The 27,557-nt window shown below is 50.4% G+C and overlaps 1 protein-coding gene across 1 annotated transcript in view; it reads right to left on the bottom strand.

The window, feature by feature from the left end:
* Positions 1–27,557, bottom strand: part of LOC116798786 (acid-sensing ion channel 2) — a 394,330-nt gene that overhangs the window by 365,665 nt on the left and 1,108 nt on the right. The window lies entirely within an intron of this gene.

The following is a 27,557-nucleotide window of genomic DNA, read 5'->3' as shown; positions in this document are numbered from 1 at the left end:
GGAGAAGGTCCTGCCAAGCAGGCTCAGAGTCGAGTCCCCCCAGCACCTCTGAGGCAGCAGCTCACACCCTGCACTGGTGCAGTTACTTTAAAAAGGCTGGGAAAGCTCAACTGTGACACCCTTTGAAAGGTTCCCACTGCCTGTGCTTGTGCTCAGGGTGATGTCAGAGAGGAGGAGAGCAGCAGGAATTCTCTTGGATCATCAGTGTTGGAGGACAATCAAAACAAGCCTGAAAAGGTTTTTTTCTACAGCTCATTAACTTCAGAGGATGGGAAAGTGCCTTCCTGCTCTTCCTGGCAGGCTGCTGCTGTCATCCAGTCGGTCCTTAGGTGGCAGAGGTCCAAAGAGGGTGAGAGATTCCCAAAGGGGCCCAGAGCCCTGAGTCATCCTCCTGTGGTGGGGATCAGTAATCCAGTGGTTGATACGGCAGTGGAGAGGTGGGAAGGCTGGCAGAACAGCAGGAGCTGCCATTGCTGGAGCAGAGTCTGGTCTCAGGATGGACAATGGCCCATCTGTCACCTGGAAAGTCAGATGGGTCCCAGGCTGGAGAGTGGGAAGGGGATGAATTGACCATGGTGAATGGATTGCTCATGGAATAAGGCACAGAAGTTGGCTTCAGTGTGGCATGTTTGCACCTTCTCTTCCCTTCAGCAATCATGGCAGGAATGCCCCTGCCCTCCCAAGCCAAACCCTCTTTTGGAAGGCTTCTCAGGTGCTTCCCTGCCCCAAAATCTGATCCTGACTAGTGATGGAGGTGAGGGGCTTGAACACCTTCCCCTGCTCACTCTGCAGAGAGCAGCAGGTGAGAGGCCACCAGCACTGACACGAGAGGGCTGTGGCATCATCTCTGTGGCCACCACGAAGCTCCCAAAGCTGTGACACTGCAGGGACCCTGCCCAGATTTTACCTGCAGTCAAACCCATGTGGCACAGCTCCTCTGGATGTGTCACTCGAGTGAACCAGCAGGGAGGGAGGTGGCAGCTCCAATGCCTGGCATTCCCCTCCCACACTCTGGGCTTGAGTTTGTCCTCTCAGCTCTTCCAGGCAAGCCCTGTGGGCTCTGGGCCAGCTCTGCTCTCCGTGGTGCTCCAGAGTGGCTGGTGCTGCTCTGCCACCCATGGCTGGGCTTGTCCAACCCAAACCAGAGGCTTTCCCAGGAAACTTTGCAGTGGCCCCACTCCCGGGCTCGGGTCCTCCCTGCACACCAGCTGGGAAGGAAATGGTGCTATTTTCAGCCCTGAGGTGTTGGCAAGGAATGCAGGGGATGGATCTGCATCCCACAGCCCCTCATCCCGGGCCTGCATTCCTTCCTGCCTCTGCCAAGGATTGCCAACCTTGCTGCTTCATCTCGTGCCCTTCTCCCCTGCCAGCCAGGCTCCCAAATCCAGACGAGGTGGAGGAATAGAAAAGGTTTTCCATAAAGAAGCAACGAGGGACTGAGAAAGCTTTAGGTGGGCTGTGCTCGGTAATGTCTGCATTTAGAGCCTGCAGTGCTTTTTTCTACCCATTTCCTCCTTTCTTCCCTTCTGAATTTTATTTTCTAACAGGGGAAAAAATCATTTTCAAGGTCGCGGGCAAGTTATGTTTGAAGGCTTTTGCAGTGGATAGCTCCAGGCTGGGTTAAAATTCCCTGTCTTGACTGGGATTCATTTCTCCTGCAATCTTTATCTCATACCTTCCTGAATCCTGTCAGAGGCTGCTGCCAACTTGGCACAACACCAAGGGCAGCAGACACTTTTCTCAGTCTTTTTTCTATTTTTTTTTTAACTACAGCAGTGGTTTGTTGTCTCTTTTTCTCTTCCTCCCTCTGTTTTCTCGTGGCTTCCTGTTGACAGAAATGAGCTGCTTAGCTCTGCACTCAGGACAGTGGTGAAAATGCAGCAATTCTTTATTCCAGAGGAAACTGGGGACGTTCTCTGTGTGTTAGAAAGGCCCAGCCCTTTTTTCCCAGTCTGACAGATTCCTTTGCACTGGCTCATTATGTACCATCTGTGTCATCTTTCAAGTTATGACCCCAAAATTGGGGCAAGAGCATCACCCCACCCCTTTTGTGGGATGCAAACCCAAGGACTTGACTGTATACAGGAATTAAAGAGCTGTGCTGTTGTGCTGTGGGAAAATTAACTTTAAATAACCTTCCTCCATGGTCCCTGCAGCTCCAACCCAACCAGCAGCTCCCATCCCAAACTCCTCTGATCCCAGAGCCACAATCTCCAGCTGGGAAAATGCCTTTGGAGAGGAGAAAAAATGCTGTACACCAATAAATAATGGGAAGTGATGCTCCTGTCTGGGGGCTATCAGGGAGGTAGAGCTACAAATTCAATGTACAGGTACAATTTACACCCCTGGAGCCCAGTACATGAAAGAACCAACAACTAAATTCATGTCTGCTGAAAGGTTGGGGCCTCTCAGGGGACAGCCAGGGACACACTTTGGCTTCTCTCTAGATTTAAGGCCTTGACTTAATGGACTTTATCTCCACTCTCCTGCATTTAACAGGGGCAGATGACCCTGTATGTGCAAGGACAGAATAAAGCACAGATAAATTGTTCTTATATTAACTAAGGCCTGGAAGCAAAGTCACTGGATGATAGGATGTGCTGGACATTCATTGCATGGGACAGCTGCCAGCCCTGCTCAAGGTCCCTCAAGCACTGTCACCTCTGGGGTGGCACCAGAGGTGTGTTCCATGTTCCCATGGAACAGCCCCAGCCAAAAATCACTTGTGAGCACCACTGAGAGCTCCCCAAGCAGCAGCTCAAACCCCAAACCCTGGGTCCATCTGCCCCCTCTGCCCACACTGAAGTTATTCCTCTGCTGGGTTTTCTCTCTTCCTGGGCTTTGGGTCCCTCCCAAACTGTGGGAGCAGCAGGATCCCCTGTTTGACCTGTCTCACAGAGCAGGTCAGGTTGAAAGGGGCCCAGGGGCTCATCTGGTGCCACCTCCCTGCCCCACCAGGGTCATCCCAGAGCACAGGGCACAGAACTGCTTTTCTCCAGCCACTGTCCCACTTTTCACCCCACTGGCTTTGCTGGGGCACACTTGTGTGGTTACAAGTGATTTCTATGCTTAAGGGCTCTCTAACTTTCCCACTCAAGGTTATATTTCCCTCCCACCACCTTTGGCTTCGACCAGTTTGTCCCAGCAGCAACCAACTGCCTGGGTCAGTAATGATCCAGTCCTGGACAAACAGCCCCCACCAGGAGTTGTTCTCACAGCTCTGGTGTTGTCACTGCTGCAGATTTATGACAGTGTCACCTGGGTGTTGGCAGAGGAGCAGCAGCCTAAGGAAAGCTGAGATATCCATTTTTTGTCCCCTGAGACCAGAATCTCTCCGTGTACAAGCACAGTAACATTTTTCTGGCCCTGTTTGAAATGCTGTGCCTTGATCTGCCTCTGCCTTTATGCTCAGTCCCAGCTGATGTCCTACACGTGTCCCCAGGCCAGTGCCAAACCCTGGCCCTCCCTCCTCCCTTTTCTAACTGGAGTTCCCATCACACAGCAGAAATAACATAAACATAAGCACAGTCATAAAACACAAAGGGAGAGGATGAGGCTGTTTCTGAATTCAGCACCAATCAGCCAGGCTGGGTGGGTAATATGCTGCTGTTCTCTATCTCAGTTGTTAGGGAGCTGCTGCTGTTGAATATTATCCTGCTCCTGGAGTACAGGAGGGAATTTATACCCAGACCTGTGCCAGCACATCAATTTACAGCCTGTGCACAGCCTGCCCTTCACTCACTTGCACTCTGCAGCCTCCAGTCAATTCAGGGAGTGAGTAAAAACCACAGGAGAATCCAGAGACCTGATTCCCCTCCATGATGCATCTCTGCTGTGCTCCCAAATAAAAGCAGAAAGCAGCCTTGTTAATGTTCACTCCTCTGGAGCTCAGTGCAGTGGCTTTGTCTTTAATGCTTTCTCTCCCATGAGCCAAAAAAAATACCCCAAAACCCTTTTCATATAAATCAGAGAATTTTCAAGGTTGGCAAACAGCTTTAAGATCATCAAGCCCAACCATCAGCCAGCACCACCCCCCTGCTCACCACTAAACCACGTCCTCAAGTGCCACATACAGAGGTTTTTGGAACATTTCCAGGCCTGGTGACTCCACCACTGCCCTGGGCAGCTGTGCCAGGGCTGGACAACCCTTTCCTTGAAGAAATGTTTTTCCTAATACCCAACTAACCCCCCCATGGTGCCGTTTCCTCTCCTCCTGTCACTCGTTCCCTGGGAGCAGAGCCCGACCCCCGCCTCGCCACGAGGATTTTTTAATATTTTCCTTGTTCTTTGACGTATTTATCCCTCTGTTCTTGTCCTTGTGCCTTGCTGAGACTCAAAGCCAGCTCAGGCTGGGTCAGGGACACCAATTCCAGCAGGCAGGGAGGGGGAGGACGAGGTGGAAAGCAGAGCAAACATTGATATCTTTTGGGATGGGCTGCTGAGCCATGTCTGCAGGAGCTGGCACGTGTGAGCTCCCAGGCTGGAGGACAGGCCCGTGTTTGCACTGCAAAATAGCTGCCCTGTGACCTGTTAACCACAGGATAGCATTCCAATGATGTCAAGACAATGATGTGGGCTGCTTAAATGCCAGTTATCAGCAGCAGGGATTGCAGGAGGATGCTGAAAGAGCCAAACACGCCAATAAATCCGACTGAAACGGTGCTGACAACTGCAGGGCCCTGGGGCTGCTGGGACCTGGGTCTGTTTGAAATAAAACACTGCAGTGTGGGAAGCACAGATCACTCAGAGGCTGATTAACCTCAATCCAAGGCTGAATATCCTCGGATTTTGGGGGTGTCTCAGATACTGGAGGTCACCTACCCCATGTCCTCCTCTCCTGGACAGTCTGGGCTTTGAAATGGCTTTAAAGAGTTACAGGTCACAGCAGAAATGGGCTTTATTCTCCAGGTTTCATGGAATCATAGGATGGCCTGGGTTGGAAGGGACCTGCATCATCATCCAGCTTTGAGAACACTGAACTTCACCAGGACTGAGGCACAAACAGAGCTTCTCCCTGAACCTTCCCCTTGGGACACGGTCAGGAAAGGCAGAAAGAAAATATAAACCTCTTGGGAGGCAGGAAAAACAGCCCCACTTGTGCAGAAATAAATTGGGCAACAATTACGTGGCAGAGGGGGGAAATTACAGCAGCAAGGAAGGAGGAGTTCCCTTAATCATCCTGTGTTAGGGCAGGGAATTGAAAAATAGTGGCGAGGCTGCCAGGGAATGCTCTGCCCAAAACCTGGGATCAACTGCAGAGCTGCACCCTGCTCGAGAGCTGGGACAGGAAAATGCATTGCTGCCCATAAAACACACCTCCCAGAGAATTACACCCTCTTATTTGTCATGCCAAGGTGGTTGTGGGGGGGAGGGAGAGGGGGGGAAATAAATGCTACAAACACTCCGTGTTGGGAGTTTGTCTCCTCAGCCCAGAACATAAAACTCAGAGCTGCTTGTGGGAACAAGGGTTATTTACAGCCCATCTTTTTGGATGAAAGCCTCCTGGAAGGGAGGGGGAAGGTGTCTTTTTTCTCCATCACAGGTCTGGCCCTTGCCTGGTGTGGATCTGGGAGGAATAAAAGTGTAAGAGCCTCGAAGAGAGAGAGGAAAAATGGTGTTTTCCTCTGAGGTGTCTTCCCCAAGGCCACGCTGATAAATCCACAGTGCTTTTCATTTATGGAGCCCTTAATGAATGTGCCCAGGAAAATGAATTCCTCCAAAGGAAGGAAATTTTTTCCTGTGGTGGAAAACCCAGCAGCAGTTCAGGAGAGGAACCTTCTGGGTGCTTGGGCCAAGCTCTGACCCCTCCCTGTACCCTCGGATCCATCTGTGCCAGGGGTTTGTCTCCACTCTGGAAGCCACAGGGATCTCTTTGGTAACCCATAATCTCTTTATAACCCATAACCAGGGGTTAAAAGTGGTTGAACCCCCAGGCTGGGGCTCAGGGGACAGTTTGTTCTCTCACAGGTGGGTTGCAGAGCCAAAAGAAATCTCTTCTCTCTTCCATACTGATAAAAAGATAAAAGATAAAAAGAAAAGAGAAATCACCCCTGGGGAAGAAGGGCAGTTTATGGACCACTGATTAAGAACTCACATTCATATTAATCCTATTTTAATAATGATTCAAAGTTTCCCTTATTTTAAAAATGATTCAAAGTTTCCCCTATTTTAATAATGGTTCAAAGTTTCCCTTTTTCTTTGAGGAACTTCCAGTTCAGGGTGAGGAGCTCAGAAATCCAGCATTTCCTTGGAGCAGCCTCAGACCTGCTGGCCCAAAAATTGCTTCTTGTGTTGGATTCTCTGCTTTCACAAGTGCTTCAGCTGAGGAGCTGCACATGCAGGGCACCAGATGAACCCAGATGGGAGAATTGGCTTGTGGGCAGGACAAACAGAGCTGGAAAAAGAAGTTTTACCAATTGACTTTGTGGATGTTCTTGCTTGAACTCTCTGCCTGGGCACCTTCCAGAGCATTCCCAGCTCCTCTTTGCACCATGTGTGTGATTCCAGGGAGAACCACTGCCCAGTAATGGAAAAAAAAGAGATGCCAGGAGGTTTTGCCACCTCCTGGCAGTGCCTTCCATCCAGGAGCATCCCCACCCAGCCTGTGCTGCCGGGATTAGGAGCTGTCCAGCTGAAAACTCTGCATTTGGGGGGGAAAAAAGGAACCCATTTCCTGCCCTGGGACATGACCTGGAAGAGAACCAAGCTCAGACCCCCCTGTTTTATGGGAAAACAGCTCCCTGTGTCTCTGCATCTGTGAGTGGGGAACACCACGCTGGGTTTCATGGCAAGTTACTCTTTAAAACTAGTTGAAGCCACACTTGAAACAAGTTTTTTTTTCAGGTTTTTTAGTATGTAAGATTTCAAGAGAGCAGCCAGTTGGTGTTTAGCTTCACAAGAGCTGAAAGAAATGTCTTTAGCAATGCTTAGCTGGCTCCTCTCCTGAGACCATCCCCCCCCCAAAAAAGGGCTAAAAACCTCTGCTAGAAACACCTGCCTTTAAAGCACGACTTCAGAAATGCTGTTCTTCAATGTAAAGAGCGAGATTTGTGGATGATAATGGACTTGTGAGATTCACAGAGCTGGAGGAAGAGGTGGGATTTGGGGAATATGCACAAAAGATGCCTTTGGATGGAGTTGGCAGCCTGGTAACGAGCAGCAATAAATTGTAGCAGGAGAACCTGGAGATCCCCAGGCATTTCAACACAAAAATCAAGTTTTTTCCTGCTTCCAGGCCGTGGCAGGGAGCAGGGGAGGAGAAGAGGAGAGTGGAAGCAGCTCTGGGCTGATTTACCAGCTCAGGGAACAGTTTATGGAGTAGGTTTGGTGTTAATGGGTGGTTCCATCCTGCTGCTCTCCAGGAAACTTTCCTGCAGCCCCCTCTGGGTTTTCAGAGCTGTTTTAAATTAAAAAGGGGGGGAATGCAGGATGTGCCTCCTCCAGGGAGGGGTGAGAGGAGGTGCTGCTGACCCCCCACACCTCCTGGGGCTTTGGGGGGTCCTCCAGCACAGGGGAGAGACTGAGCCCCCAGAGCTCCTGCTCTGCTCTCCCCTCACTCCTCCCACAGCCTTGGCCACTTCCCCTGGGAAACTCCAGCACAGAGGGTGGATGCTGGAGGAGAAAAATCCCTGGCACTGCCTGTTCCCCCCCTAGGAAACCTCGGGAGAGCAGGGATTTGTGGGCAGGTGAGTCCCTGTGCAGCCCTCACCCCTCTCTGATGAACCCAGCACAGTTTCTGGGTCCAGGAGCAAACAAACTGTTTGTAGGGCTTTTTTACTGCATCCCTTGAAGGACATGTTTGGGAGATCTGCTGGGCTGGCTGAGCCCAAAGCTGGCAGGATCCAGGTGGGAAATTCCTCAAACAACCCTTCCCTTCCTCCTGCTGGGAGAGCCTCCTGCTGCCTCTCAGCACTTCCCACTCCTTTCTTGGGGCTGATTTTTTTCCTCAGGCTCCCCCTGGGCTCTGCCTTGCCCAGCAAACAGAGACATCAGGAGCATCCCTGTGGATCCCAGAGCCAGGGTTTTCCTCACAGCTCTGACCTCCCCCTGGCACACACGACCTTCCCACTGCAGGGTTTGCAGCCACAGCTCAGCCCAAACGGCTCCAGAGAGTTTTGCTGCATTTGGGGGGGGGAAAAAAAGAACCCATTTCCTGCCCTGGGACATGACCTGGAAGAGAACCAAGCTCAGACCCCCCTGTTTTATGGGAAAACAACTCCCTGTGTCTCTGCATCTGTGAGTGGGGAACAACATGCTGGGTTTCATGGCAAGTTACTCTTTAAAACTGAGTTGAAGCCACACTTGAAACAAGTTTTTTTTTTTCAGGTTTTTTAATATGTAAGATTGCAAGAGAGCAGCCAGTTGGTGTTTGAGTTTGTGGCTCAGTCAGGCTGGAGGAGCCTCCTGGATGTTTTTTTCCAGGGAGGCAAAGCAGCTTCTTGCCTCACTGAGTTTCTCCCTGCTCCACTTGCTCGGGCTCTCCAGGTTCAGCAAAATCCCTCAAACTCTTCTGAAATCCAGCAGAAAACAAATCCCTCCTGCCCCAGGCTGTCACTCACGGTGCTTTACACCACCAAGGAAGGTTTCAGTCACTGATCCCATGAGTTTGGAGGGGTGTTGGTGGATTTATGGCACGTTTTCCACCCTCTGTGCCCATGGGGGTGGTGTGTCGGGGGCTCAGGGGGCTCCCACCTGCCCCATGTCCCCAAGTGTCACATCCACAGGGGCTTTTAAACCCCTCCAGGGATGTGACTCCACCCCTGCCCTGGGCAGCTGTGCCAGGGCTGGACAGCCCTTGCCATGAAGTTCAGAAAACCCTCTCGAGAGGAAAATGTGGTCTTGTCTCATTTCTAACATTTCACAGCAAAGTGTCAATTTGATTTAGTGGAATCCACTTCGGATCAAAAAGCCCAAATGAATCATTTGGATTTTCTTGGTTTGGTTCAGAAATGAAGGGTTTTATTTTTAGGTGGATAAACCAGACAGTTCCAACTTCTGTCTTTAATCCTTTTTATTTTTAACAGGTTGATGTAGTGAAATATTGATGGCAATCTGTAATACTAAAACCACTGATTATATACTAAATATCCCCTTAATATATGTCTGTGGAAACCTATTTAACAGCATATTTAATACAACCCATGAAGGTCAGTGTAACACAATGTAAAACCCGATCATGTTATGAAATAGTTTCACATTTTATGGTAATAAAGAAGTAAAATGCAAACAAGCCCAGATCAGTGTTACCTTGGTGTTGCTCTGATTTTAATTCTGCTGCGTTTTACACGCACCACAGAGCAAGACAACAAGAATTGGTCCCTGAAAAGCTGCTTTGTCTGGGCTCTGCTCCAGCAGGACAGGAACCCAGCCCAGAGCAGCAGCATTTCCCAGGGAAGCAACAAACCAACCCAGCTGGAAGATGTGGGCTCCAGAAGCACCATTGCAGAGCTTGTCTAGCCAGGGAGAACATGGGAATAATTAGTGCCAGGGTCACATGGAGCTGTGAGGGCACTGCCAGCACTCCCTGCCCAGGGAAAATGTGCCCTCAAGGGTGGCAGGTCCCATCCCACACTTGGCTGCTCTGATGGATCCTCCAGGGTCTGATGGATCCTGCTGGGTCTGATGGATCCTCCAGGGTCTGATGGATCCTGTTGGGTCTGATGGATCCTCCTGGGTCTGATGGATCCTGCTGGGTCTGATAGATCCTGCTGGGTCTGATGGATCCTGCTGGATCTGGGTCTGATGGATCCTACTGGGTCTGATGGATCCTGCTGGGTCTGATGGATCCTGTTGGGTCTGATGGATCCTGTTGGGTCTGATGGATCCTCCTGAGTCTGATGGATGCTTCTGAGTGTGATGGATTCTCCAGGGTCTGATGGATCCTGTTGGGTCTGATGGATCCTCCAGGGTCTGATGGATCCTCCTGGGTTTGATGGTTCAAATTCTCAAGCTGCTTCCAAACAAATGGTCTCGGAGAAGCACCAGGGTCCTGGGCACCTTCTTAGCAGGTCTGGGGTCCCAAAGTCCCAGTTATCCACTCAGGCTTTAGTGTCTTATTAAGTCATCTCAGATTTTTTTTTGGACAGTCTGTCAGCAATTCAGCCTGGACTGTTTTAGTGGCATGAAGACAACCTGGCTGTGCCATCTGGGCAGATGAACCAGTGCAGCTCTGCCTTCGTGTCCTGCAGTCTCAGCTCGGTGGAGACAAGAGGGATGGGGTTTAAACTGGCTGTTGAGAGCTCCTCTGTGCCCAAGAATACTCCTCCTGCAGCGGGGGGAGAGCCCAGAGCCATAAATAATGCACGGACCCCTCTCCCGGAGTTCCTCCAGCCTCGCATTCCTCGGGGACTCAGCCAATATTCTTCCTCTCATCTCTTTTGTGTGGCTGCCGAGTGGTGGGCGGCTCTGGGAGAAGGGAGAGCCCCTCCGAGGTGCTGTGCTGATCTGCTTTCACATCCTCCTCCTCCTCCTCTGCGCTGCCTTCCCAAAAATCCCGGTGCCCGGGCGGCGTCGGAGCGGCAGCGCTGCCAAACTCCCCTCCCGGAGGGTTGGATTTGCAGCTGGGTTTGGGAAGGAGATTGGCTTCATGTGTTCGGCTAAACGGGATTTTAGAGCACAGGCAAACGGGGCAAACTGTGCCTGGCACTGCTGCCTCCCGGGGAAACGAGGCGGGAGGGTTTGGCTGCTGCGGAACGGCAGGAAACAAAAGGTGGGTTTCTCTCTCCAGGCTGAGGGAAATGCTGCCCTGAAAACAGGTTTGGAACTCGCTGGGACTGCTGAGGGGAGGGAGCCAAACCTCCCAGCTGCTGAGCAGGTGCCTGAGATCAGAATTCATTGGTGTGGCCTTCCCAAAACGCCAACAAGCTGTTCAGAACCTGAACCTGCTCGTGGTGTGTCTGAGACTTAAAAGGAGTATCCAGGTTGTCTTCGCGCCACTAAAACAGTCCAGGCTGAATTGCTGACAGACTGTCCAAAAAAATATCTGGGATGACTTAATAAGACACTAAAATCTGAGTGGATAACTGGGACTTTGGGACCTGCTAAGAAGGTGCTCAGGACCCTGGTGCTTCTCCGAGGCCACTTGTTTGGAAGCAGCTCGAGAATTTGAACCTCCACGCCCACGTTCACCTTGGGCTGTGCTCATCTCCACTCGAGCCCCCCCTTCAGGTGGGATCTGTGGTCCATGGGCTGTCCCAGCTGGATTTCTGCTGGGTTACAGCCCCTGGCTGGCCCACACGGGGCACTCAGTGCAGAGCAGCTCTGTTGGAGGTGTCACACTGACACGCATTTCTCCCGCAGAGCAGCCCGAGATGACTTCAGCTCTGACCTACTTCAAAGCCAGGCAGGTTTTGTTCAGGCAGCAGCTGCATTTGAAGGCAAAGAGGTGAAAGGAAAAGCTGCTGAAATCCTGTTTCCTGGTCAGGGGTTTGTGCCCCCAGAGAGCCTCAGAGCTGCTGCACTTTGTTGGCCGCTTTTTTGTCGGCTCCTTGGTTTTCCTGCCACGTCTTTCCCGAGCACGGGCTCGGCCCTGGCTCTCCCAGCCAAGCAGAGGTGAGAAGGCTCTGTTAGTCACTGCAGCATTTGCACAGCCCTCAAATGGGAGCAGCAATTAACTCCAACATGTTTATCTACAGGAATTATGACTTTGCATTGCTCTCTCTACCAGCAAAGTGCACTGGGCTCCCACCAAGTATCCACACAGCCCATGAATTCCTTTTATTTTTCTGAGTTCTGGATCTTTAGAAGAATCATATTTAGCTTTGTCTATGTGTTTTCTGTCTCTCAATACCCTCCTGAAGATCTGGGGCTCCTGAGATGTTTCTCAAAGGTCCCTTATTACCACATATCCTGGTTTGCTTCCATTCCCCACCCGGATGGCGGGAAAAGCAAACAAGCCAACGGACCTTGCTGTGGGAACAGAAGGCACTGAGGTGCTTCAGAGTGTCAGTGACACTATATTTGGATTTTAAGGGAACTTCTGCAGGGCCCTGAATATTCCTGGGAATTTCTCCTGCCTTGGCAAGGAGGATTCAACCCACTTGGCTGCTGGGCCTTCCCTGCAAGACTCCCATTCACAGAGTCCCCCCTGGTCTCACACCGCAGGCAGCGTGTGACACAGAACACATTCCTGATTTGTTTCTGAGCTGGATGCCTCTCCTCAGATGGTGCTGGAGGCTGCTGGGATGTGGGCTGGCTCTGCACACCACGCACTCTCCCTGCAAAATGCTCCGCTGAACAAACATTCATTAAAAACCGGCGAATGTGAATTATAAGTGACTGTGTGAAGGTGCTGCTGAATTGACAACATATGCACAGAGCCAGAGCAAATGGGCTGGAACTCAGCAGTGAGGGATGGGAAGCTCTCCCATCCCAGGCTCACACGCAGCTCAGGGTGATGCTGAGCTGCTGGTTGGGGCAGATCCTGCACACTTCTGGTGTATTTTCACCAGCACGACCCTGTTGCTGCTGAGCAGAGGTGATTCCGGTGCCCAGGGGAGCTCTGGCAGAGCCACCTCCACCTGCTCAGCTTTACTGCCTTCATCCCACACAGCCAGCATGGATTTGCTCCTTAGTCTCACTGGTTAAGCAGGGCATCCCTCCCTGTGCAGCAGGAGCAGCCCAGGCCCAGCCACCCTGATCCACAGTTCTCCTCTCCATCGGGATAATCCCTCTGCAAAGCCCTGAAGGGTTCCAGCAGCAGCAGCTCCAACTGCAGCACAAAGGGAGGGCAGCAGGGTCGTTGCTCCTGCCAGCAGAGCTTTTGAGCTCCTAATTTAGGATTCAAAAGGGGACAGAGGGGACTCAGAGCACAATCCCAGTGCTGCCACCAAAATCAAGCACGTTCAGCACGAAGCCAGTCCCAGCCTCATTAGCCAACACCCCCTAAGTCAACTGAAGGGACTCCAAATTAGCCCCCATCTGCACTTTGGCTTGTCCTGAGAGCATCACTGATGCCAGACCTCAGACTCAGCCACTCCAGGGATCCCAGAGCACCTTCCAGGGGAGTTATTTGCAGTCCAAGCCCGCTCCACAACCCCTTGGATGCGGCTCCAGGTTTGCCGGGAGCGTTTCCATTCCACACAGCCCTAATTAACAGCGGCAACAATCCCTTCCCATCCGCGGGAGGGAAACCCCGGTGGGCAGAGGGAACATCCCACGGCCTCGGCTCCCTGGGAAACCCCAGGGCAAACTTCCAAATGCTGCAGCACATTCCAGCCTGGCGGGGGAGCCGGGCTTTGCAAAGGAACCGCGTTTGCTCTCCCTCATTTAGGGGATAATAGCCCAGGTGCTCTGTTTGGTGAGACAATAATCAGAGCTCCCGGGCGGGTCAAATCGAGACCAACTCATTTCTGCAGAGGGGGATTATTCATGTGTTTTCCAATAAGGTCTCCGTTTCTCTCCCTGTTGTGTTGAGAGCTCTGGAAAGCTTTGGGTCAGAATCACTCCAGCCAGGGCTGTCCCCCCTTTTTCTCCTTTGCTGCTCAGAGACCCCATAAATCAGAAAGAACATTATATTCTTTTTAAGCATTATACACATTATATTTATTTTAAGCACTGTACACATTATATAGCCATTATATACATTATATAATGTATATTATATATACATTATATATATATAATGTATATAATATAATGTATATTAATGTATAATTTATAATGTATATAATGTATATGTACATTATATATACATTATATATACATTATATATATTATATATATATGTACATATATATACACATATATATTATATATATACATTATATATATATACACATTATATATACATTATATATATACACATTATATATACATTATATATACATTATATATATATAATGTATATTACATATACATTATATAGCCATTTTTGCACGATGTCAAATCCAACACCATCCCAGGGGCTCACAGATGTGACACCAGCACAGGCAAACAAAAATCTCCTCACATCCAGTGCCTTGATTTCCATCAGACTGGCCTTCAGCAAGATCCCCGGGGTGTTCTTACCACCCCTTGAAGGTGAAAATTGAATAACACTCAAGTGTGTCCTCAACTTGACACCAACATGTGAGTTTGAGGGATTCATGTGGGTTTGAGGGATTAATGTGAATTTGAGGGATTAATGTGAATTTGAGGGATTCAGGGCAGTTCAGGTCTCACCCTCCTGTTTTGGGCAGCTGCTCACAGCAAGTTACAGGAACACCCTCAAGAGAAGCTGCTGAACTTCCAGGTGGGATCTTCCCCCAGCCCTGGGCAGGGTCAAACACCCCCAGGACTTGCACCCTGCTGGACAAAATATCACTGTGTCCAACCAGAGCTGGCCAGGGGCTGAGTCAATGGAACTTCCAGGTCTGATGAGCTGGGTGTTAAAATCTCCCCGTGGCCAAGAAACACGGAATTCACACTCTGTGCCTCCAGGAACTCAGGGGGAAGAGCTTTCCAGGACATGACTGTGTTTTTCCAGCTTTTCCAGGCACCCCACCATCCTGCTGAGCCCAGATCCAGGTGTGCACCCAGTCCATTCCTTCAGAACAGGGGAATGCTGGTGTGTATGGAATTGGAGAGGTCCTGGAGTGCAGCTCCTGGCACCCACATCACCTAATCCCATCTGCCAGGGATGATCCTGCCTTAAACCCTGCTGGGCTCTTTATCCCCATTATTCCCACCGAGCAGTCACTTCAGGATTTCAGTCCTTCAAGGAATAATAATAAAAAAAAACCCCTTTCTAACTTCCAGCCTCGAGTTATCTATGACCAATTTACACCCTTTGCTCCCAAGGCAGCACATGGTTCAGCTGGAATGGCTCCATTTCCCCCTCAGGGTTTATCCCTCGGTGTGTTTTCCACAGAGCAATCCCAGCTCTTCACACACTTAAAACCAGCTCAGTTCTCATCATCTCCCCTCCTAGAACAGGTGTATGAGAAATAAAAATATGAGTTTATAGGCGTATCATGAAGTTGTGAGATATCCAAGCCTCAGAGTGGACTTGGGTGTCAGGGTCTTATTTGGCCAGTTAAGGGAAATATAAAAACTCCTAAAAATTAAAGTCTTTCAGGACATGTGAGAGTTTGGTACACAGGGGGTTTCTTTTTCTCTCTTCAGGCTAAGAACAAAGGAAGATCCATCACTTTTGACAGAGGATGGCCAGTGGCCAATTAAAAAGAAGGGAAAGCCCCTTTTCAGAGAAAAGAAACCTTTTTTAGGTAAAAGTGAATATGTTAAGCTTATCTGAAAAAGGTGGGATTTTTGTAAAACTATAAAATGCATGAAATTGAAACCCAAGGGGTCTTTTCTCCCCGAAGAACTCGGTGTGAGAGCAGACCCATCACGCTGAATAAATTCTTTCTTTTGTTCCATGAGTTTGTGCCGTCCTTCTAAATTCAAGAGAGAAGTTTTTCTCACAGGCATCTCTTTTCCTTTACCCCCCTCATCCTCTCACTCTGCTCCAGGCTGGTGGAATGAAAACACCACCTTCTCCAGCGGCATCAGCACCTCCTGAGCTCTGGAAGGAAGAGCTTTGGAAAGAGCCTTGGCAAGGTTAAGCAACCACTTAATTAAAAAAAAACAACAAACCACTAGTCAGGACCTCTGTGATGTTATTGTGGGGATTCACAAATTCCCAGGTATGGACTGCTTGGAACACTGGGTGTGTCCCCTGGGATGGATGTGCCAAACAAGCAGGCAGGGCTGGAGCACTCACAGGTCTTTCTCAGAGATGTTTGAGGTCCGTGCTCTCCAAAATATTCATTTTAATGTTGCACCATCACAGAATCTCAGAATGGTTTGGGTTGGAAGGGGTTTTAAAGATCATCCAGTCCCACCCCCTGCCATGGAAGGGACACTTCCACTGGCCCAGGTTGCTCCATCCTGGCATTGGACACTTCTAGGGATGGAGCAGCCACAACCTCCCTGAGCAAACCCTTCCAGTGCCTCCACAACTCCCAGAGATGGGACAAACAATCCTTCCCTTTACTGCAGGGTTCCTATATTGCAGGTTTATCCAACCTGCAGGGATGGATGAGGAGAAAAGCCACACGTAGCTTTAGGGACAGGTGATGGTTTCATGAGGGTCTGGAAATCCCAGCTGGCAAGAGCAGCTCCCAGTTCTCAGCTCCAAAATTCCACCCTGGAGGTGAGTCCACACCCACAGGAACATCTCTGGAGCTGAGCCTCAGCTGCCCCACGTGGCTCACGGAGGGGAATTTGGGTTCTGAAGAGGAACCTTTTCCACTGCACCCTGAAGTCTTAAATATTATTGTTCCCTCTTGAGTGTGGGTTAAGGGAGGAAAACAGTGATACTTTTCTCTTGGCTCTTTTGCAGCTCTTGTAAAGGCATATAAAAATAATAATGAGCCACTCAAGCACTTTAAGCAGTCAGGCAGTGATGAATGAGACCCACTAAAACCCTTCTGTCTTTGCCAAGGGCACTCTGGATTATACTTGAACCTGTTTTAGCCTCAGCACTTAACCTTCTTTTCCACAAAGTTGCCATTGCACGACAACAACCAGGATGGAGCTCAAAATAACAAGTTGAAGGAATGGTTCCCTGAGAGGAAAGGACTATTTGCTTTACAGTTGGGGCTGGGGGTTTAAAGTGTAATTTATGTGCTTGCTGAACCTCAGAATTTTAAAGAAATGGGAATATAATTCTGTGTTACTGGTAAAGGAAGGAGGAAAGGGAGGAAATTCAGCATGAAAGAGTTTTTTTATGACAGTTCGGCATGAAAAATGTGGGGAAAGAACAGAGACAAGCATTATTTGCAGAAATTATAGGACTTTTCCACAGGATCCCAGAATCACTGGGGTTGGAAAAGACCTCCAAGGCCATCAAGTCCAACCTGTGAATGATCCCCCCCTTGTCCCCCAGCCCAGAGCACTGAGTGCCACAGCCAGGCCTTCCTGGGACACCTCCAGGGGTGGGGACTCCAAACCTCCCTGGGCAGCCCATCCCAATGTTTAACAACCCTTTCCATGAGGAAATTCCTCCTGCTGTCCAACCTGACCCTCCCCTGGCACAGCTGGAGGTTGTTCCCTCTCCTCCTGTCCCTTGTTCCCTGGGAGCAGAGCCCAAACCCCCCCTGGCTCCCCCCTCCTGTCAGGGGGTTGCAGAGCCAGAAGGTCCCCCCTGAGCCTCCTTTTCTCCAGGCTGAGCCCCCCCAGCTCCCTCAGCTGCTCCTCAGGGAGACCCACACAGATGTCCTCGCTCCCTTGATCTCAAATCCCTTCTTGGAGACAGAATCCCACAGGCAGCAGGAACTCCTGGGACCTCGAGGACCAGGTGCTGGTCCTGCTGTGCTCTGTGTTGCTTTTGCTGCCTGGAGCAGGACACGGATTTCCACTTTCTCCTTGGATTCAGCCACAGACCTTGCTGCCACCAAACCAGAGAATCCTGAGTGGGAAAGGACCCCCGAGGTGCCACTGCAGTGGAAATGCTGCCCAGCTCCCAGCCACCCACGTGCTGCCCACACCCAGGGCAAGCTCCGAGGCCCAAAGGCACAGCTGGCAGCTCCTGGTGCCTGCAGGGAAAGAGCTGGGGTGTTCCCTTGGGAATATCCTCTGCCATCCTTTGCCTACCCACACTCACCAGCCCAGGCACTGCTCCCAACTTCTCCCCTCTCCCAGTCTGCACTGGGCAGGCAGAAGAACCCAGTCTCCCAACTCAGGAGCAACACACAAAACCCGCCCAGATGGATCATGGAATCGTGGGATTGTTCAGGCTGGAAAAGACCTTCGAGGTCATCAAGTCCCACCCAGCCCCACCACCACGTTCATCACTAGCCCACGTCCTCAAGTGCCACAGCCACTTGTTTTTTGGGCACTGCCAGGGGTGCGGATCCACCCCTGCCCTGGGCAGCCTGTGCCAGTGCTTTATGATACTTTCCATGGAGAAATTTTCCTTAATGTCCAATCTGAGCCTCCCCTGGAACTACTTGAGGCTGTTTCTCTCACCTCAGGAACGTGGGATTCCCCACAAGCAGCGAGAATCACCAGCCTAAAAGTGGGATTTGGGGCATCCCTGCTGTGCTGGGTGACCCCAAACCATCCCCTGCACCTTGGAACCATCACCCTCCTCAACAACCAGCTGCCAACACCTTGTCTGACAAACCCCCCCTGGCTGAGGGGACCCCAAACAGCTGGAATGTCTCCAGCCTGGATGTGCCTGCACAGAAGGAGAGGAGAAACAATTCCAGGTGGGATCAGGAGATGGAGCTGCTGGGGCCCAGCTTGGAGGAGGGATGATGGGTGATCCAAAAGGTTTCTCAGCACAAAAGCCACATCCTGACTCCTGGTTTTGTCGTTTTCAATGCAAGTGTTTGTGTCTTTTTTGAAAGACAAGAGCAATGAGAACATACTTGACTCAGATATTTATTTCTCCTCCTGATAGGAAAAAAAACCCCAGCATGGAAGGACCAGAACACACAAAGGGCTCACAATGACTGTGTGAACAACTCACACCTCATCCCCCAGGTTTTGATATTACTGTGACCACCTCCCTGATTTACAACAAAACAAATGCCCAGCACATTTCCCTGCCCCTGGTGACCAAACTGGCCTTGCTTGATCTCCACGACTGGTTTGTCTCTAAACTGGGAATGCACAGTATTTATATATAAACATAATGATTTGTATTTTTGGTCTCTTTCTGGAAGAAAAAAAAAAAAACTTAAATGTGATATGCAGAGATCCAAGTCTTCTTTACTAACACTTGTTCATGCAGGACTCTTAGAGAAATATTTGATCTTGGGAAATAATAAATGGCTGGATTTTTTTTTTTAATGTATTGAGCCTGATCCTTTTTACACTGAACACCATGGCTGGAAAATTGTTCTTCTCTATAATAAGATTGAAAATGCTCCATTATATTACTGCAGTTAATAGTTTTGTACTACTGATGTTGAAGAGATTCTCAGAATAAAGGGTTAAATGTTGCATTAACATTAACTGTGGTGGCTGTGCTTTAACCCCCTGCATTACACAGGTTTGAAACATGGGAGGAAAATGTGCTGCAATTAATTGTTCCAACCAACAGCACAGCAAGTGGGGGAGTAATTTGGGCTTAGAAACACCCTTCCATGTTTAACAGCATTCCAAAGGGGAAGGGAGGTGGACAGTTCACTCAGCAGCACTCGCAGAAGCTGCCTGGGGTTTGGGAATAGCCCTGGATGCTCAGGTACACCCTGCTTTGAAAATACAGCAAGAAAAGCTTTCAAAATGGGTTTTTGAGTGAAGGCATTTGTAGAAAAATCTGTTTGGTTTGAATTCCTCCTGCAGAGGAATGATGGATGTCCCTGTGTCTGCACAAAACCACAACCCATCCTCTGCAACGAGTTAAAGCAAATCCCCTCCCTTATTTAAAGTTTAATCGATTTTAATAATAAATATTTAACCATCAACATAAACCAGGCAAACAGCTCTTTGCCCTGAGGGGATGACAATTTATTGCCAATAGGAATGGCAGCAGGAATTGACAATTTATTGCCAACAGGAAGACAGGGAGAGCCCTGTATTGACAGGAGGCTCAGAGAAACCATCCCCAGGAAGCTCAGAGGATGCTCTGTCAGGAGGATCTTGCTCAGAGAAACCATCCCCAGGAAGCTCAGAGGATGCTCTGTCAGGAGCATCTTGCTCTGGGAGCTGCCCTTGGAAAGCAGGGAATGAAATCCTCTCACTCAGGGAAAGCCAGATGTGGATGTATAACTCAGGGTTCACCCTCACCAACCTCAGATTATTCCAGGTTTTGCCTCAAAACCCCTGGAAAACAGAGCCTGGGGTGCACCTGCCCCACAAGTGCCAACGTGGACACTGCACATGCTGCAGAGTTCCCCAGCTCTGGGTCACTTTTTCCATTACTTAATTCAAAACTAGCTGAAAAATCAGACCATCCATTATTCCTGAGACATCCCAGGGCTGCAGTGTTTTATTCTGCACTGAGATTTTTCATTTGGATTCATTTCATGGCAAACAGAAACGCTTCAAGACAAAAAGCTTTCATTTTTCCCGTGGGAAATCCCCTCCCAGGAGACCCCAACTTGTCTTTCTGGTGCACAAGCACCAGAGAAAAACTCTTTCCCTCTTGATCTGTTTTTCCCTGGAGAGATGCAGATGTGCAGAGACATCTGAGGGGCTTTTTGTTCTTCCCAGGGATAATGAGGAGGGTTTTGCAGGGATGGATGGAACTGTGGGGGCTGACAGCACCATCTCACCCCCATTAACGTCTTCAGGAGGGAAATTCCACTGGGGCTCAGTGGAAATAGGGTTGGTTTGTCAGCCTGGGATTTGGTTTGTCCCACAGCTCATCCTCAACAGCCATTTCCACCGTGGAATCTTCTCTGTCATCATATCCTTGGATTTACACACACCCTACAAGGGACTCCTGTTAATCCAGTTGCAATCCCTGGACAGAAACGAATCCATTGGTTGTCCCTGTGGGTGTCACCGGTGTTCCAGGAGATGCCCCAGCATAATTTATCAGGAATTAATGACCATTTAGAGCATCTGGAGGAGGGGTGGTGGCTGCAGGATCCATGGCCAGGGTGGAGCAGGGAAAATGCAGCTCAATCCACAGGGATCCAGCTCAACCCCTGACCCAGCAACTCCTTCCCTTCAGGGTGATATCCCAACCCTGCCTCCTCATGCTGGGCATGGAAACTGTGCCATTTTTTACATAAGGGTTGGTTTAGATGGGAATGCTGGTCGAGAATCTTCCACAGCTGCAGTTTTCACAAAGCCTTTGGGGAAAACACTTTGGTTCTTTTCAGTTAAAAAAAAAACCAACCAAACAAAACAAAACAAAACAAAGTAAAAAATCCACAAACATTATTTCAAAGAAATAATGATCCAGAAGACTCTGTGGCTGCTGTAACCTGTCATCACCTCCAAGCAAAAGAGGAGAGAACATATCATGTTCTGGGAGTTTCCTAACCCTAAACCTAACCCTAAACCTCACCCTAAACCTCACCCTAAACCTCACCCTAAACCTCACCCTAAACCTAACCCTAATCCCACCAGTATATCCAGGGAAAAATACCAGTCTGATGAACAGAAACTGCAGTTTCTGGTCCATATTTTCACAGAGGAACCAAGAAACCTGGTGGCAAATATCAGTTCTCACCCGAGGTCCCTCTCAAACAAATCACCCCTTTCCAGATGGCTGGGAGTGCCTCCCACCTCCCAAAATGTGACACCACCACCCCTTTGAGGTCACACTGACGCCTCTCTGACGTCCCTGTTCCTCTTTCCCGGGTTTCTCCATCCCTGGAGAGCTGCTGTGAGTTCCCAGCCCTGCTCCCTGGGTGACAGGCAGTGAGGGATCCCACGTGCTGCTCCACAGCCTGGCAGGAGGAGGGGGAAGGAACACAGAGGATTTCATGGATGTCTCTGTCACAGCACCCATTTCAGTGCCAGGGAGCAGTGGAAGTTTAGATGACTAAGGGTGAAGCTTTCATTAATTCCTCCCACTGGTCATTAACTCTCCTCTGCAATTAATTTACTGTCCTGCCTGTGGCACTGCAGTGATGTTGGATTTTGGACAAGGGGCTGGAGGGACAGAACAAGGGGGAATGGCTTTAAACTGAAACACAGTAGGTTTATATTGGACATTGGGAAGCAATTGTTGGCTGGGAGGGTGGGGAGGCCCTGGCACAGGTTGCCCAGAGGAGCTGTGGCTGCCCCTGGATCCCTGGAAGTGTCCAAGGCCAGGCTGGAGCAACCTGGGCTAGTGGAAGGTGTCCCTGCCCATGGCAGGGGGTGGAATGAGATGGTCATCAAGGTCCCTTCCAACCCAAACCATGCTGGGATTCTATGTTTCCAGGAAAAGATAGAACCACCAAAAGGATTTAAGACCCGGCAGGTCTTAAATCTTAAAAAGCACCTGCTTTTTGTTACAGAATCATAAAATAATTCAGCTTGGAAGGGACCTCAAGAGGCCACCCAGGCCCTCACCCAGGAGTTCTCACCAAAGTCAGACCTGTTTTCTTCTTTAATTCAGTGAGAACTTCTCCTGTTTACTGTTCAGAGTTTCATCCCTTTCTGTCTGTGGGGACCATGGACGTGGTGGGCAGAACCTTTCAGGGAGTGTTTAAACCCACAGGGTGGTTTGCAGCACTCACATCTTGCTTTTCCACAGGCCCTTGGTCAGATAAGCCCCAAGATTCCCCAGGAGGGAACATCTGGGAGGTTATTCATTATTTGCCAGGAGGTCTCCAAGGGGCACGAGGGGTGAGGAAGAAGGTCAGGACAAGGTATTTTGTTCCACTTTCCCCCTCCAGATGGAAGCCATGCTGGGTTTTCATATGTTCCTTGTCTCTCCTGGCCTTAACTTAGTTTGGGGCATGATTAAATCAAGCCTTTTTCCTGTCTAGAAAGAGCACGAGTCCATTTGAAAGCTTCTCATGGTTTCACCCTCCATCCACTGCAGGCAGCAAGGAGTCCTGGCCCAGGAGCTGCTGTCAGGGGGAGCCTGTGACAGGAGCTGTGTTGGTCCCAGGGAGCCAGGGGCTGAGGAGACACCAGGACGTGGCTGCTGGAAGACATTTCTCATCTTTGCTCTCAGTTGTTTACAGCTTTGCCCCTCCACTGCAGCTCCCAGGGCCTGTCTGGGAGACTCAGAGGTGTTCCCAACGCAAGGAAAGGCTCATGGAATTCCCAGGATTGTTCTGATAAAGCCCTGCAGCCCTCAGACATCCCCTCTATCCCTAAACCCCTCTTGCTCAGCATTTCTCCCTCAGCTGGAGGGCAGTTCTTGCATTTTGCTCCAGCTGCTGCTCTGAGTGCAAATCCCTGGGCAGGGGGGGCTTGGAGGGGACAGGAGAGCTCCCACTTGGCCTCCTGATGAGTAACTGGGATGAATGGGAATCACTTGGAAGTCAGGAGTGGTTCTTGCTCTCCTCCAAAGGCAGTGCCAGGGAAGGCTGAGCCCTCAGCTGGCTCTGACACACAGAAATCCTTTATCCTTCCTGCTCCCTGGGCCTCCTCTCCCTCTGCTCTCCAGCTGTCTCTGGCACCCTGGCAGTGCCCATTTCTGACATATCTCAGCTGTTTGGGTCATTCCCCACCTCAAAGCCCCAGTGAGGGAGGGCAGTTTGCCTGGCTGAGAAGCAGCTCAAACCCAGAACCAAGCACAGAGCTTTTACAAGAGCATTAAGGAGGATTTTATCACTGGGCTGGTCAGGTCTTGAGTCTCAGCTTCTCAAATGTGTAGCACCAATGTCCCAAGCCAATGAGCTGCAGCCTCACTTCTGAAATTTCTGTCCCTGTTTCACCCTTTCAGTATTAAAGGATTTAAAATCAGGTTTGCCATGAAAAGACCTCAGTGAAGTTCTACAGCTTTCTCTTTGGTAGATTTTTAAGTCCATTAACAATTCAAACCCAGAAAGATCTTTTTCATGAACATTCAGCCCAACTTCCTGAATTTACAGCATTATCCTCCCAGTTTGGGATAAATAAAGGGAATACAAAGGGGGAAGCACCACCACAGTCACAAATCCTCAGGGGACAGAGAAACTTAGTCCAGAAAAACATGGAGTAGGATGAGGGTCTGCATTTCTCAAGGGCAGGGTTTGCATGTCAGCCAGATGTGTGACCCAGGAACAACCCACCTCAGCTCAGACACCACCTGAGACACCCCCAGGGGCAAAACAATGACCCTGCACTCCCCCTGTGCCCACACACTGAACCCCAACAGCACCTCCAGACTCCAGATATCACAACCCAGGCTGGGAAGGCCACACAAGGACCTGGTCTCTTAGGAGAAAAACCACCTGTTTGTGTAAAAGTCATCCCAGAATTGCAGATCTCACTGTGGCAGCTCAGGTCCTGCAGCAAACTTTGGGAAAAGTCACAACGTTCCAGAAAAATTGTTCAACAGGAAAGTAAAGTTTCCCCAAGTCTAGCAGCCACCATCATGATTGTTTATTTATTTTTTTATTGAGGGAAGTGGAAGTTGTATGATAAGAGTTGAGAATGGACTAATTAAAACCTATTCACTAATCACTGACCTCGTGGATGCACAGGAAAGAATGGGGGAAAATATATGTACGGGAAAAGGCAGATAGATTGACAGAAACCTGTGTCTTAAAATAGCAATATTCACATGAGATCCTCTCCATTATGTGGTCCCTGTCTGTCAGGAGAATGTGTATTGAAAATAAATGAGTTCTATCCTTCAATTGTCATGGCCACGAAAATAAATGGACATGGCAGAGCAGGCCCGGGGGAAGTCATTGTGTTATCTGGGATGAATTGGAGGTGTGAGGAAGCCCAGTCCACACATTGCATTTAGCAAATGACCTCATGGGAACATGTGCAGCCACCAGAACGCTCAGAACACATCCCCAGGGCCCCAGCCTGGCAGGGCTGGGCTGCTGGGCATCGTTTCTCATCAAGGTGGCACCAAGATTTCCCACTCCCCTGCTGCTCATATTCCCAGTATCCACTCCCAGGCCGTCCCACCCTTCAGGATGGGTTTACCCCACGGGCTGAAAGGGTTTTCACAGGTTTTCTCACACACTTTTGCTGTGCCACGCCCCAAATTGTCCCCCAGGGCTCCCCTGCCATCGCCCCGGGGATGGAACAGCAAAGGACCACGAGCCACCCTAAGGATCCCAGGAAAGAGGCACTCCCAGAAAATCCCAGCAGTGACCAGCCACAGCTCTCCCAGGCTCAGAGACCTTCAAGTCACAAGGAGCAGCATGAGCACAGCTCCTCCAGAAAATCCCATCTGCCAGGTCCTCTCCAAGCAGGACCTCCCGAGAGGAGCAGGGCAGGAAAAAAGGAGGGGATTTCCTTGGCTGCTGCTGTTTTCCTCCCAACACTTTCCTCCTCCAAACACTCCAAGGGAGTGGGGTTGCTGTTTGTCCTGCCTGTTTTCTCCATTGCCCTGCCCACAGCAGAGCTCTGCATTAAATGATCTGCTCTGTGGCAATGGCAGCACGGGGGCAGCAGGTCCTCACTGTCCCTTTGGGGGGTCTCTGCAGAAAATCTCAGGAGACTCACTCCCCTGGGCACACCTGAATGTGAGGAAATGTCTCACAGGCATCATCCTGGGGAGGAACCAGGGAGTGGAGGGAAGGCACAGCTCAAATCCTGGTGATAAAAGCAGCGACAGAGAATTTAAACAGGGAAGGGGAGGAGGAAGGAGGGTAAAGTCGTGTTTTCAAAGTGCCAGTTCCAGCTCCTGCTTCCCCACAAGGCAACAGCCCCGTGGGCTTTCTCCAGGGCCACCCTGCACCCCACACACCCCTCCCTGCACCAAAAGCACGGCCCTGACTCCTCCAGCAGCACCTGATTGCAGAGTTCCTGCCTTGGTGCAGCCTCCTGCTGCAAAGCTCCTGCCTCTTCTGCTGCCAGGGGCCTGAATTTGGGGAGTACAGAAAATAAATCAACCCTTAGTTCCTCACCCTGCTGATGTATCACAGAAGTGCTCTGGGATTTACACCCTGTTTCCCTTCAGGAAACAAGGCAGGTGATGCTTCTCCTGTGGGTGCTGCAGCAGGATGGATGGGCTGTCACAGAGCCCCAGTGCAGCTGCAACAGGTTGCTGGTGATTAAATGCAAAATTCATCCAGGACATGAGGTTCTGATTCAGCCTGGAGGCAGCTCAAAGACCTTTCCAGCTTCTCCCTGTGGAAAAACTTACTCATCCTTCAAGCAGACACTTTTTGCTGCCTTTCATCTCCGAGAGGTAAAATCTGGAAGGCAAAACAGGGTTGTTGTGTCCCTGTTGAGTGATGCTTTGCTGGATTTCCATAACCTGAGGGATTGCCTGGAGTCAGGGAGACTGAACCCCTGCCCCTGTTAGAGGCACAACAAGCAGTGTTGTCTTCTGGATCATCCAGGACCTGCTTTGCAGAATGGGCTGAAGTATTTCCCTGAATCCCTCCAGCACTTTGACAAAGACAAGCACTGTCAGTCCACATTGTAGCTGGCCCTGATCTGTTTTAACAGATCATTTATTTGGCAGACAGGGAATGTTTGTCTTTCTGGAAACTACTGTGTCCCCCTACGGAAAAAAAGGCAATAAATCCTTGTTTCAGGAGCAGCTACCTCAAAAAACTAACTGGCCAGGGCTGACACCCCACTGTGTCCCAGGGGGGGCTGCCAAGAGCTCCTACCTTCTCTGAGAAAAGGACCTGCTTTTTTTAAGGCCTGCAGATGTTTTGGAGGTGTTGTTTGCTCCCTGGCTTTGAGGCTTTTGCTTTTGGCTGGTGTTTATTGCATTATTGGGAAGCCCAGGGGCAAAACAGCTCCTGCTCCCCATATCCTCACTACAGGTAAGGGAGGTCTGTCCATCCTGTCGGGATCTGTCCTCACTCCCCAACTCTTCTGTCCCCTGGACTTTGGCACCTGTGTCTCCTTTTCCATCCCATTCTCCAGGCTTGGTCACACATGGCTTGTCTTTAGCAAGTCCCTCTGCTTGGGGCTTTGTTGACACCTTCCCATGACCCACAGGACCCCCATGACCCCCACCCTCTGCTCAGACCTGCCCAGGGAGCAGGAGCAAGGGACTGCTTTGCCTGGGTATCCAGGGCAAGGCATCAGGGTTCTGCACAGGCAAAAACTGAGGCATAAAATGATCTGTCCCTGCTCAGAGGTTTAAAGGCAGCCCAGCCCAGGTGATGGCAGAGACTCTGGAGCAGGACTCAGTCGGACTCATTCGCTGCGAGATCCAGAAGCAGCAGAGGCAGAAAATATTCCCTTCTCCTAAAACCACACAAAGATCCTGCTGACAATACAAAGATCCTGCTGACAAACCAGACCAGCACAAAACCTGCCCTGGCCCCTGCAGGACTCAGGGCAGTGAGCAGAACAAGCAACATCACCCCCGGAGAAACGACCACTGAGAGCTGGAGGATTCCTGACTCCAGGAACACCGACCCCCCCTCCCCAACAGCTCAGTCGGTGCCAAGGGACTGGCCAGCGTGGCCTGAGAGCACAGTGTGACTTACCCAGTCCCCAGCACCCCCACATCTCAGCCAGGATGGGCTCAGACCCCAGCCTGGGGGAGCAGCCCCCTCTGCAACCCCCTCACCTGCCCCAGCAGCACAGGGGGGCACCACTTCTTCCAGACAACCTCCTTATTCTTTTTATTTTACCCTGGCACTCTCTGCCAGCCCGGGCACCCAGGGCAGCCTGCACTGCCAGCAGGAGCTGGAACTGAGCAGTGTCTGCTTCCCTCAGGATGCTCAAGTACCCGGCTCGCTCCATCTCCCCCAGCCTGGGAGCAGACTGGGATCAGAACTCAGCCTCATTTCTTTCCCTCTGCTTCTCTTCTTCCCCCCCCTTCTCTCCAGCACAGCACCAGGCATGGCACAGCACCAGGGAGGTACCCAGCTGCTGCTCACACTCCTCAGCAAACCAAGACTGATGAGCCACGAACAGCAGGAACAAGCAGAAAAATCTCCCCTTCTATAATTCCAGCACATCTCCAAACACCTGGGGCAGTACAGCTGGACACCACTCAGAACAGCCCCGAGCCCCTGCCCTTCTTGCTGGCCCCTTTCCAGCCCTCTCTCCTTCCTCCAGCTCCTGACATCCACTGCCCAAAGCAAGAGACCCCC

Source organism: Chiroxiphia lanceolata, chromosome 26 (assembly GCF_009829145.1).
Source record: "Chiroxiphia lanceolata isolate bChiLan1 chromosome 26, bChiLan1.pri, whole genome shotgun sequence".
In the NCBI taxonomy this organism is placed as follows: Eukaryota; Metazoa; Chordata; class Aves; order Passeriformes; family Pipridae; genus Chiroxiphia; species Chiroxiphia lanceolata.
The sequence above is the reverse complement of the archived record's forward strand: the minus strand, read 5'-3'. Positions and strand labels throughout refer to the sequence as shown.